The 15656-nt window shown below is 43.6% G+C and overlaps 1 protein-coding gene across 10 annotated transcripts in view; it reads right to left on the bottom strand.

The window, feature by feature from the left end:
- Positions 1-15656, bottom strand: part of FNBP1 (formin binding protein 1) — a 161705-nt gene that overhangs the window by 132788 nt on the left and 13261 nt on the right. The gene's annotated exons all lie outside the window — the stretch shown is intronic.

Here is a 15656-nt window from a genome sequence, read left to right as displayed (position 1 = left end):
ACAGAAAAGAAAATATTTGCTGAATGCATGAATGAGTCAATGGAAACTTCTTCTACTGAATTCCTTCTGTGGTCAGAGTTGGTTTTGTCCACACACGTAGTTTATCTTGGATTTCAGGAATGTGCCAGCTACTCTGCAAGGTGCTGGGGATGTAACTGTGAACAGAAGAGTGCCCTGATCTCATGGAGCTGTTAAAAATGCCATTTGGCAGAGCATGGTGGCTCATGTCTACAGTGACAACACTTTGGGAGGCTGAGGTGGGAGAATCACTTAAGCCCAGTGGTTCAAGACCAGCCTGGGCAACATAGCAAGACCCCATCTCTTTAAAAAAAAAAAAAGTCAATTTATGAAGAACATGCAATAACACGAGAATTTTACTTATTAAAAAATAATTCAATCATACCATAAGGAGTTCTTCAAGTCCCTGAGATCAGCTGCAAAAAAGCTAAGTCTTTAGTACATGGCTGCCTTCCCTAAGCTGTTGCCAAAGAATGTGAGATATCTAAGTGTTTATATACCTATAAACCTAGCACAAGTGTTTTCTTTTCATTAATTATACACGGGTAGTCAGTTCTACTTAATAACTGAACAGTATTCAGCTTTAAAAAAATAAACATTAACAGATATTTCAAAGAAATCCCACCATGTTTGGCTCTATTTTTAAGTGGCTGTAAATTATTTGTTGCTTCATCTCATTTCAATGTTTTGAGCTCCCATTTCTGTTACAAATTTCTTCCAGGCAAATAAGAATGTAATTAACACATTATATTTTGAAAACAAACCCAAGCCGGATGTGGTAGCTCACGCCTGTAATCCCAGCACCTTGGGAGGCCAAGGCAGGCGGATCACTTGAGGTTGGGAGTTCAAGACCAGCCTGGCCAACTTGGCGAAACCTAGTCTCTACTAAAAATACAAGAATTAGCCGGGTATGGTGGTGGGTGCCTGTAGTCCCAGCTACTCTGGAGGCTAAGGCAGGAGAATCATTTGAACCGGGGAGGCAGAGGTTGCAGTGAGCCAAGATCGCACTATTGTACTCCAGCCTGGGTGACAGAGGGAGACTCCATCAAAAAAACAAAAAACAAAAAACAATGGATGTCATGGTCTAGTCTAATGTGGTTTTTTTGACCACCCCTAATACAACACTCTTTTTTTTTTTTTTGAGATGGAGTTTCACTCTGTCGCCCAGGCTGGAGTGCAGTGGTGCGATCTCAGCTCACTGCAAGTTCCGCCTCCCGGGTTCACGCCATTCTCATGCCTCAGCCTCCCAAGTAGCTGGGACTACAGGCACCCGCCACCACGCCTGGCTAATTTTTCATATTTTTAGTAGAGACAGAGTTTCACTGTGTTAGCCAGGATGGTCTCGATCTCCTGACTTTGTGATCTGTCTGCCTTGGCCTCCAAAAGTGCTGGGATTATAGGCATGAGCTGGGATTATAGGCGCCTGGCCAACATTCTTCTTTTTTATTTAAAAAAAAAAAAAAAAGTGTTTAAATTGTGTGTGTGTGTATGTGAATATATACATTATACAATTTGCCATTGTAATCATTTTTAAGTGTATAGTTCTGTTGCATTAAGTATGATACTATTATTATTTCCACTTATGGATGAGGAAACTAACACAGCAGTGAAGTGACTTCACCCCTACTAGTAAGACAGAAGCCCTGTGACTGGCGTGCAGGCAGCCAGCTCTAGTATCTCAGGCTGCAGAGCCTACAAACCTCCCACTTCCTTGCAATAAAAGACTTAGTGTGACCAACGGTGCTGTAAGTTTTTAGTTTACTCATTTGGGTATGTATGTATGTATGTATGTATGTATGTATGTATGTATTTATTTATTTAGAGACAGAGTCTCACTCTGTCACCCAGGCTGGAGTGCACGGGTGCATGATCTCAGCTCACTATGCTGCCCAGGCTGGTCTCGAACTCTTGGCCTCAAGTCATCCTCCCATCTCCGCCTCCCAAAGTGCTGAGATTGCAGACACGAGCCACCATGTCTAGCCAAAATAGTCCACTTTTAAGTACAGTTGCTTATCACATAAAAAATAAGAATATAGTGTAGTTAAATTGTACAAGGAGAATTTCTTTTTTTTTTTGAAATGGAGTCTTGCTCTGTCGCCCACGCTGGAGTGCAGTGGCCAGATCTCAGTTCACTGCAAGCTCCGCCTCCCGGGTTTACACCATTCTCCTGCCTCAGCCTCCTGAGTAGCTGGGACTACAGGCGCCCACCACCGCGCCCGGCTAATTTTTTGCATTTTTTAGTAGAGACGGGGTTTCACCGTGTTAGCCAGGATGGTCTCAATCTCCTGACCTCGTGATCCGCCCGTCTCGGCCTCCCAAAGTGCTGGGATTACAGGCTTGAGCCACCGTGCCCGGCCCACAAGGAGAATTTCTACAAACTGTAAATTCTTGTTCCCTGAAAACCTGAAGTGGGGACTTTATTTTAAGCAGGCAAGAATCATCTTTTGCTAGCTAGAAACAGTAAAATAACACATCAAAAAAGATGATTAGGGCTGGGCACAGAGACTCATGCCTGTAATCCCAGCACTTTGGGAGGCCAAGGCAAGTGGATCACCTGAGCTCATAAGTTCAAGACCAGCTTGGGCAATATGGTGAAACCCTGTCTCTACCAAAAATACAAAAAAATTGGCCAGCCATGGTGGCCTGTGTCTGTGGTCTCAGCTACTCAGGAGGCTGAGGTGGGAGGATCGCTTGAGTCTGGGAGGCAGAGGTTGCAGTGAGCCAAGATTGCGTCAATGCACTCTACTCCAGCCTGGATGAGAGTTAGACTTCCGGGAGATAGAGGTTGCAGTAAGCCGAGATCACGCCACTGCACTCTAGCCTAGCAACACAGAAAGACTCATCTCAAAAATAAAAAAAGAAAGAAAAAAAGATCAAATTGTTGTATTTCTCCCCCAGACAAAAACGATCATAAACCAGCCAAATGGTGTTTTTTTTTTTTTGGATTAAACTAACAATTAGATTGCATAGGGTTTTTATAGGTTCAATAGTGATGTCAGATGAAAGATACAACTTTGGAGTGATTTAAGAAAATATTTTGGAATATCAATTTTGTAATTTGCTGAAGTTTACAAAAATCAGTGAGTGAACTTCCAAAAGCAGATCATCATGACTGCTCCATCTGGAACCAAAATCTGCCATATAAATTCAAATTTGGCAATAATTAACTGGAAAGAAATAAATGATAACCACTCTTGCTTGTTTTGTTGTTTGTTTTGATCTTTGAAGTAATGGCTAGCCAGAGAGAAACTTCACTTTTTTCAAGTGGCCAAATGCATAATGCTTATTTTATTTTATATTTTAATTAATTTATTTTTTATTTTCATTTTTTTGAAACGGAGTCTCGCTTCATCACCCAGGTTGGAGTGCCTCCCAAAGGGCTGGGATTATAGGCGTGAGAGCCACTGCGCCTGGCCCACAATGCTTATTTTATCTGTGTAAACACTGGGCTATTTTCACAGGACCCCACTAGATTAAAAACAAAACAAAACAAAAAGGCTACTTGAGAGTGGCTGCTATGGTCCCTTTTTAAAGTTGTTCTAGCTGGTGATTTGCCTTTTAGGCAACAGAATGATGTTTAATCACATTTCTCAATGTGAATACTAAGAAGGAAATTCCTGTTGGCTGTCAAAACGCAACCATGATACAAATAGCATCAAAAGCAGTGACTCTGCCTAGGAAACAATGTGAATGATGTTCATTTTCATATCAACAACATAGATCTCATTTCATCAGAGGACTCCAGAATGGTCTTTTAACTTTTCTTTTTCTTTTATTTTGAGATGGAGTCTAGCTCTGTAGCCCAGGCTGGAGTGCAGCTGCAGGATCCTGGCTCACTGCTACCTCTACCTCCAGGGTTCAAGTGATTCTTTGTTGCCTCAGCCTCCAGAGTAGCTGGGATTACAGGCGCCCGCCCGCCACCACGCCTGGCTAATTTTTGTATTTTTAGCAGAGACAGGGTTTTACCATGTTGGTCAGGCTGGTCTCGAACTCCTGGGTCTCAAGTGATCCACCCGCCTTGGCCTCCCAAAGTGCTGGGATTACAGGCGTGAGCCAGCGTGCCCAGCTTATTAGGCAATTTTTTTTCTTTTTGTTTTATTAAGTGCTGCCTATTTGAGAATGGCAATAGCATAACTTTAAAGCCACTGTTTCTGTAACGCTTAAACTACTTCGCACCAACGTAAAACCAAAAGGTACTAAGAATTTAGCAACAACAAAAGTTACCAATAGAAATAGAAAATTAATATGCTACGCCAGCTCAGCAGACACTGTCCAATTCAAACCTTGAGTTTCTTGTACTGGGCTCTGAATGCCTTAACAGATTCAAGGGAGGTTAACACTCGAGAACTTTGAAAAGCTGCCATTTTTCTCATGTGGCAGGCAGCTTTCAGGCCTTCATTGCCACTGCAGGAACAACGGGGAATGTAAAATGAGATGGCCCCGTTAGGTTGTGGCACTTAGTGCCAACATCCTCTATCACTGAAACGAACTGAAATCACTAGGAAACACTCAGAGTACTGCCTGTTTTTTTTTAGAAAAAAAAAACAGAACATTACTGCTGCTTGCTTGGTTGGTGAAAAACAGAACAGAATAAAACATTTCTCCAAAATGACGTCAAATTGCTGATGATTTTTTTCCAAGTACTTCTGATATAGGATAACACAAAAAGTGGTCATTCAGAACAGGTGAGTTTTAGGCAGTAACACGTTAGTGGAGCAGTATCTAGAAATCTCATGCCTATTAAACTGAAGGACAGTTGTTAAGCCATTTCATATCTATTTCTTGTGGCACCTAAATCAGTGCCTGGAGCAATACATGTTTGTGGAAGTGAATCACAACACAGGTAAACTGAATGATGTTTATAGTCCATCTAACTATAGTGGTTTAAAAAAAGAACCAAATAGTTATTTTCAGCCACATGCTGTAATTACTGTAAGGTATTTTTAAAAGTCCGCCTTCAACACTCACTGCAAATACCATTTTCTGCTACCTCAGCTTACTTCTCCCACGTGCCATGAGAAGGCTACCATAAGCCAACTTGACTAAAAACCACTAAATACTGGTTTTAGTAGATAGCTTAACAACTGATTTGGTGGAAATTACTTTGCAGGAATAACAATTTCCAATTAATTCCCTGAATTCAGTTTAACGTTGTGGGTGTATTTTAAAATAGCACCTAATATACCCTCATTACCTGTTTTGCAACGGGGAGTAAGTACATAGACAATCATTAAAGACTTCAAAAAAAAAAAAACACAGCAATCTTTCATTACTCAGGAGAAAATTTATAGATCCCGCTGAACTGTTAAAGATCAATTGTTTTATACAGCATTTGCATTGGCTTTTTTAAATTTCCAAACACCAAGGAGTGTCCATCCCAAATTAATCCTTTGTCGTCTAAGAGATAACTAAGATGCCCAGTACTAACCTGTTGTTTATTTCTGAAACAAGGTCTTGCTCTGTTGCCCAGGCTGGAGTGCAGTGATGCTATCTTGGCTCACTACAGCCTTGACCTCCTGGGCTCAGGTGATCCTCCCACCTAAACCTCCCAAGTAGCTGGGACCACAGGTGTGGGCTACCATGCCTGGATAACTTTCGTATTTTTGTAGAGACGAGATCTCACCATGTTGGCCAGGCTGGTCTCAAACTCCTGGGCTCAAGGGATCCGCCACCTCAGCCTCCCCAAGTGCTAGGGTTACAGGTGTGAGCCATCGCACCCAGTCTCTTTCTTTTTTTTTAAAATTGAGGTGAAATTCATCTAACATAAAATTAACTTTTTTGTTTGTTTGTTTGTTTGTTTGAGACGGAGTCTCACTCTGTCACCAGGCTGGAGTGTAGTGGTGCGATCTCGGCTCACTGCAATGTCTGCCTCCCGGGTTCAAGCGATTCTCCTGCCTCAGCCTCCCAAGGAGCTGGGAGGCTGAGTTGGGTTGTTTACACCTTTGGCTATTGTTCATAGTGCTGCTATGAACATTCCTGTACAAGTATTTGTTTGCATACCTATTTCCAGTTTGGGGGAGTTTATACATAGAAGTGGAATTCCTGGAGCATCTGGTAAATTGTATGTCTAACTTAACTGCCAAATGGTTCTCCCAAGAGGCTGAACCATTTCACACCCTGCCAGCAATGCACAAGGGTTCCAATTTCTCCCCATTCTAACACTTGTCATTTTCCTATACTTTCCTGACTATAGTCACCCTAGTGGCTATCTCATTGTAGATCTGCATTTCCCAAATAGTAATGATGTTTAGCATCTTTTCATGTGTTTGTTAGCCATCTGTACATCTTCTCTGGAGAATCAATCTGCTTTTATTCCCCACTACCATGACAATAAATAAAAATAATCTTAATCTTTACTATCACTTTCTTTAAAACTGACCCCCACACACTTACTGTTTTTTTGTTTTTTAGACAGAGTCTCACTCTGTCCCCCAGGCTGGAAAGCAGTGGCGGGATCTCTGTTCACTGCAAGCTCCGCCTCCCAGGTTCTCACCATTCTCCTGCCTCAACCTCCTGAGTAGCTGGGACTGCAGGTGTCCGCCACCAGGCCCGGCTAATTTTTTGTATTTTTAGTAGAGATGGGGTTTCACCACATTAGCCAGGATGGTCTCGATCTCCAGACCTCGTGATCCACCCGTCTCAGCCTCCCAAAGTGCTGGGATTACAGGCATGAGCCACCATGCCCGACCTTAAGAATACTGTTAAGGATACTGTTTGGTATACTAAGCAGGCATATTTTACATAGTTACAAGTAGAAAATGAGTCACAAAGCTTTGGGTTCCAAGTATAGAACGTCAACAGTTGGTCTTAATATCCTCAATAAAAATTTCACACAAATACCAACACTCCCTCTTTTTTTTTTTTTTTTTTTTTTTTTTGAGACAGGGTTTCACTCTGTGGCCTACGCTGGTGTGCAGTGACTCAATCACCGCTCAGTGCAGCCTTGATCTCCTCGGGCTCAGGTGATCATCCCACCTCACCCTCCCAAGTACCTGGTACTACAGGTGTGCGTTACCACGCCCAGCTAATGTTTGCTTTTGTTTTGATAGAGACGGGGGGTTGGCCATGTTGCCCAGTGTAATCCCAGCACTTTGGGAGGCTGAGGCAGGAGGGCTGCTTGAGGTCAGGAGTTTGAGACCAGCCTGGGCAACATAGCAAGACCCTGTCTGTCAAAAAAGAAAAAACAAAAACAGAAAAACAGAAGAAGGATTAATAGTTACATTAAGAAGAATGAGGCAGCTAAGGAAAAGAAAATCCCACCAAGATATTATAAGTGGTAAAAGGTACCAAAAAGTGTGACTAGTATGCTAACATTTGTAAGGGACGGGGGAATTTACTCATAAATGCTTGATAGCTCTCTGGAAGAATTCACAAGAAACCAGTTACGGTGGTTGCCTCCAGGGAAGAAAAAAAAATCCCCTAATGACTGGGGCAGTCACACACCCATGGTGTGGCCTATTCAAAAATACATAAACAAGTAAGAAATAAAGTATGCTTTTAAAATCTGGCTTTTCCCCCAATTCCCCTTCTTTAACAGAGTGTATTCAATCTTGGCTGAACCCTCAAAGCTCACTGGCGTGTGTAGCTGACTTTAAAGAGAGCCAGGAGATCGGGACTGCACACAATAGGGTTAGCTGAAGGTGAAGCACCTGGGACTAGAGACTTCCCCAGCCAAGAGTGAGCTGGGACAAAGGAACCCAAAGTCCTGAGGTGGAAGAAGGCTGGTGCATATAAAGAACGATAAGGCAGCTTGGCCTGAGGAGACTGTGTTGCAAGAGAGACCAGCAACATAAAAGGGTTGTCTAAATTTAGCTTTTACTCTGAGAAGTCCTTGTTGGGTTCTGCTCAGATCTGAGCCCCACCCACTCCATGTTAGGTGATCTAGGTACCTAAGTTCTCCCAACAGTACCCTCTTGGTGATGCCTACAGGACCCCATGGAAACGTCATCCTTTTATTGTGAGCATTTGACATTTTACTCAGTTTCCCTGAACTCAATCTTCCATCCACATGAGTGTATCCTACAAATGCAGGATTTCCTTTCCTTTCTTTACTTTTGCCCCATGTCCCTAGGACTGGTCCACAATTCAGACTGGTAACCAAGTACATAGTGTATAAAATAGTACATAATAAGCTCATAATCTCCCCATGTGCTGCCTTGCCTGATCTCGGCCACATCTAAAGAATCAAGATACATATAACCTCTAGGTTGGCTGGCATTTGCAGTCATTTAACGCCCAGGCCCCTCACCCTAAGCATGAGAACTGGGTGGGGTCCATACTACCAGCAAATATTATCTAAACAAACAGAATTGGCCAGGCTCAGTGGCTCACGCCTGTAAGTAATCCCAACACTTTGGGAGGCTGAGGCAGGAGGATCACTTGAGGCCAGGAGTTCAAGGCTAGCCTGGGCAACATAGTGAGATCCCATCTCTACCAAAAAAAAAAAAAAAAAAAAAACCCCGGAAATAATAAGAAATTTACAAAATTAAAAAATTAGCTGGGTGTGGTAGTGTGCACCTGAGTCTTAGCTACTGGGGAGGCTGAAGTGGGAGGATGGCTTGAGGCCAGGAGCTTGAGGCTGCAGTGAGCTCTGATGGAGCCTGGGTGACAGAGCAAAACCCTGTCTCAGACTACTGCACATTGGTGACACCTAATTGAACACTGCTAATAGAGAGTATCTGTTGCCCACCCATGCAATTAACAATTTACATTTTCAATTTTTCTCTAATAATCCAGTGACAATTTCTAAATCTGCTTGAAGTTATCAGAAAGTCTTTTTTTTTTTTTTTTTTTTTTTGAGACGGAGTCTCGCGCTGTGTCACCCAGGCTGGAGTGCAGTGGCGCGATCTCGGCTCACTGCAAGCTCCGCCTCCCAGGTTCAGGCCATTCTCCTGCCTCAGCCTCCGAGTAGCTGGGACTACAGGCGCCCGCCACCACGCCCGGCTAGTTTTTTGTATTTTTAGTAGAGATGGGGTTTCACCATGTTAGCCAGGATGGTCTCGATCTCCTGACCTCGTGATCCGCCCGCCTCGGCCTCCCAAAGTGCTGGGATTACAGGCTTGAGCCACCGCGCCCAGCCTATCAGAAAGTCTTTATCCCACCCAACTACTTTCAACTTCTCTGGAGGGTTTTCTTCCATCTCTAATGACTGTTCATTCCGCTTTCTCAATTACTGGCATTTCAAAATAAAAAGAAAGCGAGAAACTGAAGGAAGAAGCCATAGTATCATCCTGTTTTTCATTTCCATCAGGTGGTTGAATCCTTTTGGCAAATAAAGCACTTGACTGGCTAAAACTTTTCTGCAATGACATTGTTTATCTACCTTACTGACTTGCTGATCGACCAAACTGACAAAATAAACAACAAACCTTCTTAGCCAAAAGATTTCTGTTCAGCAAAATAGTCCTTGAGGCTGGGCGGCTCATCTTGTAATCTCAGCACTTTGAGAGGCCGAGGTGGGTGAATCACCTGAGGTCAGAAGTTCGAGACCAGCCTGGCCAACACAGCAAAACCCCGTCTCTACTAAAAATACAAAAATTAGCCGGGCGTGGTGGTGCACACCTGTAATCCCAGCTACTCAGGAGGCTGAGGCAGGAGAATTGCTTGAACCCAGGAGGTGGAGGTTGCGGTGAGCGGAGATCATGCCACTGCACTCCAGCCTAGGTGACAGAACGAGACTCTATCTCAAAAAAAAAAAGAAAAAAAAAGTCCTATGTCTCACGACTTAAGGAATGTGCCTGATGATTTTACGTATGTGTCACTTTTTGAATTGTTGAACCCTTTACAAACTTCCTGTTAACATTATTAGCACTTCTTTGAGCCATAGTGTGGGACTCAACATAAAATTTCTAAGTAAAGTTTCTAGCTTTAAAAATCGTCTCTTGTCGGCCGGGCGCAGTGGCTCATGCCTGTAATCCCAGCACTTTGGGACGCCGACATGGGCGGATCACCTGAGGTCAGGAGTTCAAAACCAGCCTGACCTACATGGAGAAACCCAGTCTCTACTAAAAATACAAAATTAGCTGAGCATGGTGGCACATGCCTGTAATCCCAGCTACTAGGGAGGCTGAGGCCGGAGAATTGCTTGAACCTGGGAGGCAGAGGTTGCGGTGAGCCAAGATCGCGCCATTGGACTCCAGCCTGGGCAACAAAAGCAAGACTCTGTCTCAAAAAAAAAAAAAGAAATTGTCTCTTGTAATAGGCACTGCCATGTTATCTGCTCATTATGAATCAGTACTCCTAGGATCACTATTTCAGCGTCAGTTGATCCTGGAACTCAGATTACCTTGAAACACTTGAGTTGAAGGGACTCGAGGTCACACAGTCTCGTTCATACCAAATTCACTGATCATGTCCACAATACCCCTAACAAAAAAGTGACCAGTCTCGACAACGAATTCAAGATATCAATGGAAGGTCAGGCGCAGTGGCTCACGCCTGTAATCCCAGCACTTTGGGAGGCCTAGGCGGGTGGATCACCTGAGGTCAGGAGTTCCAGACCAGCTTGGCCAACATGGTGAAACCCCGTCTCTACTAAAAATACAAAAATTAGCCAGGTGTGGTGGTGTGTGCCTGTAATCCCAGCGACTTGGGAGGCTGAGGCAGAAGAACTGCTTGAACCTGGGAAGCGGAGGCTGCAGTGAGCCAAGACCATGCCACTGCACTCCAGCCTGGGTGACAGAGACTCTGTCTCAAAAAAAAAAAAAAAAAAAGATATCAATGAAATATCATGACAGCCAGCAACATGTGGAGGTGGATAATTATAGCCAACACTAGTAGAGCTTATTTCATATATAATCCTATGGAGTAGGCACTATCATTATCTCCATTTTACAGATGAAGGAACTGAGACTAAATGACTTGTCCAAAATCAATCAGTTAGTTAGTGTCAGGATATGAACCAAGCAGTCTGGCTCCAGATCCACACTCTTGAACAATATGACACACTGACTAAATTGTAGAAATCTAATAAGAATGAGAGAATTGGCCAGGCACGGTGGCTCATGCCTGTAATCCCAGCACTTTGGGAGGCTAAGGTGGGTGATCACCTGAGGTCAGGAGTTTGGGACCAGCCTGGCCAATGTGGCAAAATCCCGTTTCTACTAAAAATACCAAAATTAGCCAGGCATGGTGGCATGTGCCTATAGGCCCAGCTACTTGGTAGGTTGAGGCAGGAGAATCACTTGAACCTGGGCAGTGGAGGTTGCAGTGAGCGGAGATCATGCCACTGCACTCCAGTGTGGGCCACAGAACGAGACTCTATCTCAAAAAAAAAATAATAATAATAATAATAATAATAATAATAATATCCTTTCAAGACGTGAGGAGTGAAGACAGAGTGAATAAGTAGCAGAGACAGAACTAGATCTAAGATGCCTAACTGTAGTCTGGCTGATTTACGGCCTCCAGAACAGGAATTCTATTTCACCACTAAAGCTATAGAAAGTTGTGGGTCAGGTGCAGTGGCTCACGCTTCTAATCTTAGCACTTTGGGAGGCCAAGGCGGGTGGATCACTTGAGCCCAGGAGTTTGAGACCAGCCTGGGTAACATGGCAAAACCCTGTCTCTACCAAAAAAAAAAACACACACACACAAAAAAATTAGATGGCCGTGGTGGCTCACACCTGTAGTCCCAGCTACTCTGGAGGCTGAGGTGGGAAGATGGCTTGATCCCAGGAGGTGGAGGTTAGAGTGAGCCAAGACTGCACCACTGCACTCCAGCCTGGGCAACACAGCCAGACCCTGTCTCAAAAAAAAAAAAAAAAAGTTTTGCATTTTGTTTTATATTCCTCAAAACGACACTTCTGAAGGAGATTGGCATGGCTCATATTTCAAGGAAGAGGAAATGAAATTGGGGGGGGGAAATGGCAAAACCATATCTTACTAAAGGAAATTGCAATGAAATGTCCCCTTTTGTGACTCAGTGGTTATGTGGTTATGACGATAATGTAAAAAACCCTGAGATTTTATGAAAAATAACACAGAATCACCATATTCAAAGTGTATGATCTTGTGACAAGAACCTTAGAAAAAACTCCATTTACGGAATTTGCATCATGAAGACATTAAGCCATCATGAAGTCTTAATGTTTTCACATCAGAGCTTTTTGGTTTACTGTTTTCTCATCTTCAGAGAAAAAAGTACAAAACTCTTTGAATGTTCCTCAACTTTTAAATTTCATTTTCTAAGCATTTCTTCAAAGAGACAATGATTTCATTTTATCTTTAAACTAGAATAAAAGGATACATGGTAGCTCTGTTGTTGGATAAATGAAGAAGGGGTAGTGTTAATACTATCTATTACAACTTCCAAAGATATTGTTCGTTCCTATTGTTGTATGATAAATCACTCCCAAAACTTAATGGGAAACAACCACTTTATTATGGGTTAGGAATTTGGACAGGGACAACTTTTCTCTGCGCCATCACTGCTGAGGCCTCAGCTGGGAAGACTTAAAGGCTAGGGGGACCCAACTGCTGGGCGTTAGAATCATCTGGAAGCCCTTCACTCATGGCTGGCAGCTGAGTATGACTGTTGGTTGAGACCTCGACTGAGCTGTCAACATGAACCTCTATGATTGGCTTCTCTGTGTGTCTCTCTACGTGTGCTGTTTCGGCTTCCTAACAATATGGCAACTGGGTTTTAAGAGTAAATATCCTGGCCGGGCGCGGCGGCTCAAGCCTGTAATCCCAGCACTTTGGGAGGCCGAGACGGGCGGATCACGAGGTCAGGAGATCCAGACCATCCTGGCTAACACGGTGAAACCCCGTCTCTACTAAAAAATACAAAAAACTAGCCGGGCGTGGTGGCGGGCGCCTGTAGTCCCAGCTACTCGGGAGGCTGAGGCAGGAGAATGGCGTGAACCCGGGAGGCGGAGCTTGCAGTGAGCCGAGATCGCGCCACTGCACTCCAGCCTGGGCGACAGAGCGAGACTCCGTCTCAAAAAAAAAAAAAAAAAAGAGTAAATATCCTAAAAGAGCAAGGAAAAAGTGCATGGTATATTTGTGATTCTGCTTCAGAAATCATTAAAAACAAAAAAACAAAAAAACCTGGATCTTTCTATGTTGCTCAGGGTGGTCTCAAACTCCTGCGTTCAGACAATCATCCCCCTCACCCCCACCCGCACCCCCACCTGGGCCTCCTAGAAAACCAGGATTACAGGTATGGGCCACCACGCCTGGGGCCATCACTTTCACCATACTCTGTTGGTCAAGGCTGTCACACAGATCTGCCTAGATTCAAATCCAAGTGGTATCAGTCCCCTCTCACCACTCAATGGGAGGAGTCTTGGGGTCACATTCTAAGATAAGCAATGTGGGATGGGCAATATTGTCGCAGACATCTTTCCAAAATATAATCTGTCACACGTCAAGTATCTCTAAGAAAGATAAAGAGGAAAATTAAACAATGTCAGGTACAACAGAAATCTCAGTCAACAGGGTATGAACTGAGTAATTCTAAACTTTCTCTTTTCATTTCCACCTCAAAATAAGCACATGGGCAGCTTTCAAAAGAAAAGCCTACACTATTAGTCTGTCTTCAAAAGCCTGTTAGAATCATGTGTGACATTAATTTCTGATTACTACCAAAAACTGAATGTCCATCAGTAGCCATTTATTTATTTTTTCCACTTATGACTTGGTACATCAGTTCTACTTCTAAGTCTATCAGAACTTCCAGCTCCACTTATTATGCTGTTATAACAATTTGCAAACCAATCAACTCTTAACAGTGTACACCCCTCCCAGTCTAAAATACGATTCACACAATGGTTCTCAGTGAGGTAAACACTTTGGCAAACACAGTGAAGAGTTACTGTCCAAAAGGGCAACACATTATGACAGCTACGCTAAGTAACAGAGTCTTGAAGTTAAATAAAGTGCTTGGAGGAATACAACTACGCCAAGAGCTTAGCATTTTACCAACTTAATTCTAGCTTTTTCTGGTTATCCAAATGTATATCTCCAGCCTGGATCTCCTCCCTGGGTTCCAGATGCATATATTAAGCTATTGATGCAATATTAGATAATTAGTTATGTAACAGGCATCTTGTAAAATGTCTAGCACTACACTTCTGTTCTTCTCCCCAACAAGCTCAATCCTACTGTTCTCAGTCTCCCATTTCCTTGTATTTGTCCATAGCATTTATCATTATCTGATACACAGTAAATATAGATTACATATAAGCAAAACATTTTTTACTATTTGGTTAACTGCCATTTTCCCTTTGCCTGGAACAATGCTTGGCACGTAAGTAGTTTAATTCTTTTTTTTTTTTTTTTTTTTTGAGACGGAGTCTCGCTGTGTCGCCCAGGCTGGAGTGCAGTGGCCGGATCTCAGCTCACTGCAAGCTCCGCCTGCCGGGTTCACGCCATTCTCCTGCCTCAGCCTCCCGAGTAGCTGGGACTACAGGCGTCCGCCACATCGCCCGGCTAGTTTTTTGTATTTTTTAGTAGAGACGGGGTTTCACCGTGTTAGCCAGGATGGTCTCGATCTCCTGACCTCGTGATCCACCCGTCTCGGCCTCCCAAAGTGCTGGGATTACAGGCTTGAGCCACCGCGCCCGGCCGAGATGGAGTTTCACCATGTTGCTCAGGCTGGTCTCAAACTCCTGGGCTCAAGTGATCTGCCCACCTTGGCCTCCCAAAGTGCTGAAATTACAGGCATGAGCCAGCATGCCTAGCCCAATAATCTTTTTCAAATGAATTAATGAATGATGACTTATCTGGGTACCTTAATAAGTCATTACTAGAAAACCATAAAGAACAAAGAGTACCTTAAAGTGATGGTAATGTTTGTCAGTAGCTGACTGGGTAAGGAAGTAGAATATTGCTAGATTTTAGATTTGCTATAAAGAATAAAAATGAGCAAAAACTGAGAATGCATGAGAAGGAATCAAAATGTTAAACAGTGCTACCTAAGCCACATCAAAACTACCTAGAAGAGCTTTTGAAATGACATATTCTTATAAATGGCCAGGTGCAATGGCTCACACCTGCAATCCCAGCACTTTGGGAGGCCAAGGCAGGGGGATCGCTTGGGCTCAGGAGTTCAAGACCAGCCTGGGTGACATGGCAAGACACCATCTCTACAAAAAATACAAAAATCAGCTGGGTGTGGTGCTGCAGGCCTGTAGTCCCAGCTACTTGGGAAGCTGAGGTGGGAGGATCGCTTGAGCTCAGGAGGTCAAGGTTGCAGTGAGCCTTGATTGAGGCACTGTACGCCACCTGGGTGATGGAGTACAAACAAACAAAAATTACAGATTATTATACATAAAAAAACTACAGATTTCTCAGATTGCCAGTTTGGAGAATGCTAGAAAGTGATGAGATAATAAATATCCAGCACCCAATCTGGGTACCTGAATATAATCTCAGGCATCCAAGATTGAATAGAGATTGGAATTAAAAAGATCTAAACAGGGCCAGGCACGCTGGCTTATGCCCGTAATCCCAGCACTTTGGGAGGCCAAGGTGGGTGGATCACTTGAGGTCAGGGGTTCAAGACCAGCCTGGCGACATGGTGAAACCCCACCTCTACTAAAAATACAAAAATTAGCTGGGCGTGGTGGTGGGTGCCTGTAATCTCAGCTACTCAGGAGTCTGAGGCATGAGAATCTCTTGAAACTGGGAGCCGG

Source organism: Theropithecus gelada, chromosome 15 (assembly GCF_003255815.1).
Source record: "Theropithecus gelada isolate Dixy chromosome 15, Tgel_1.0, whole genome shotgun sequence".
In the NCBI taxonomy this organism is placed as follows: Eukaryota; Metazoa; Chordata; class Mammalia; order Primates; family Cercopithecidae; genus Theropithecus; species Theropithecus gelada.
This window is presented reverse-complemented; position numbering and strand designations above follow the sequence as displayed.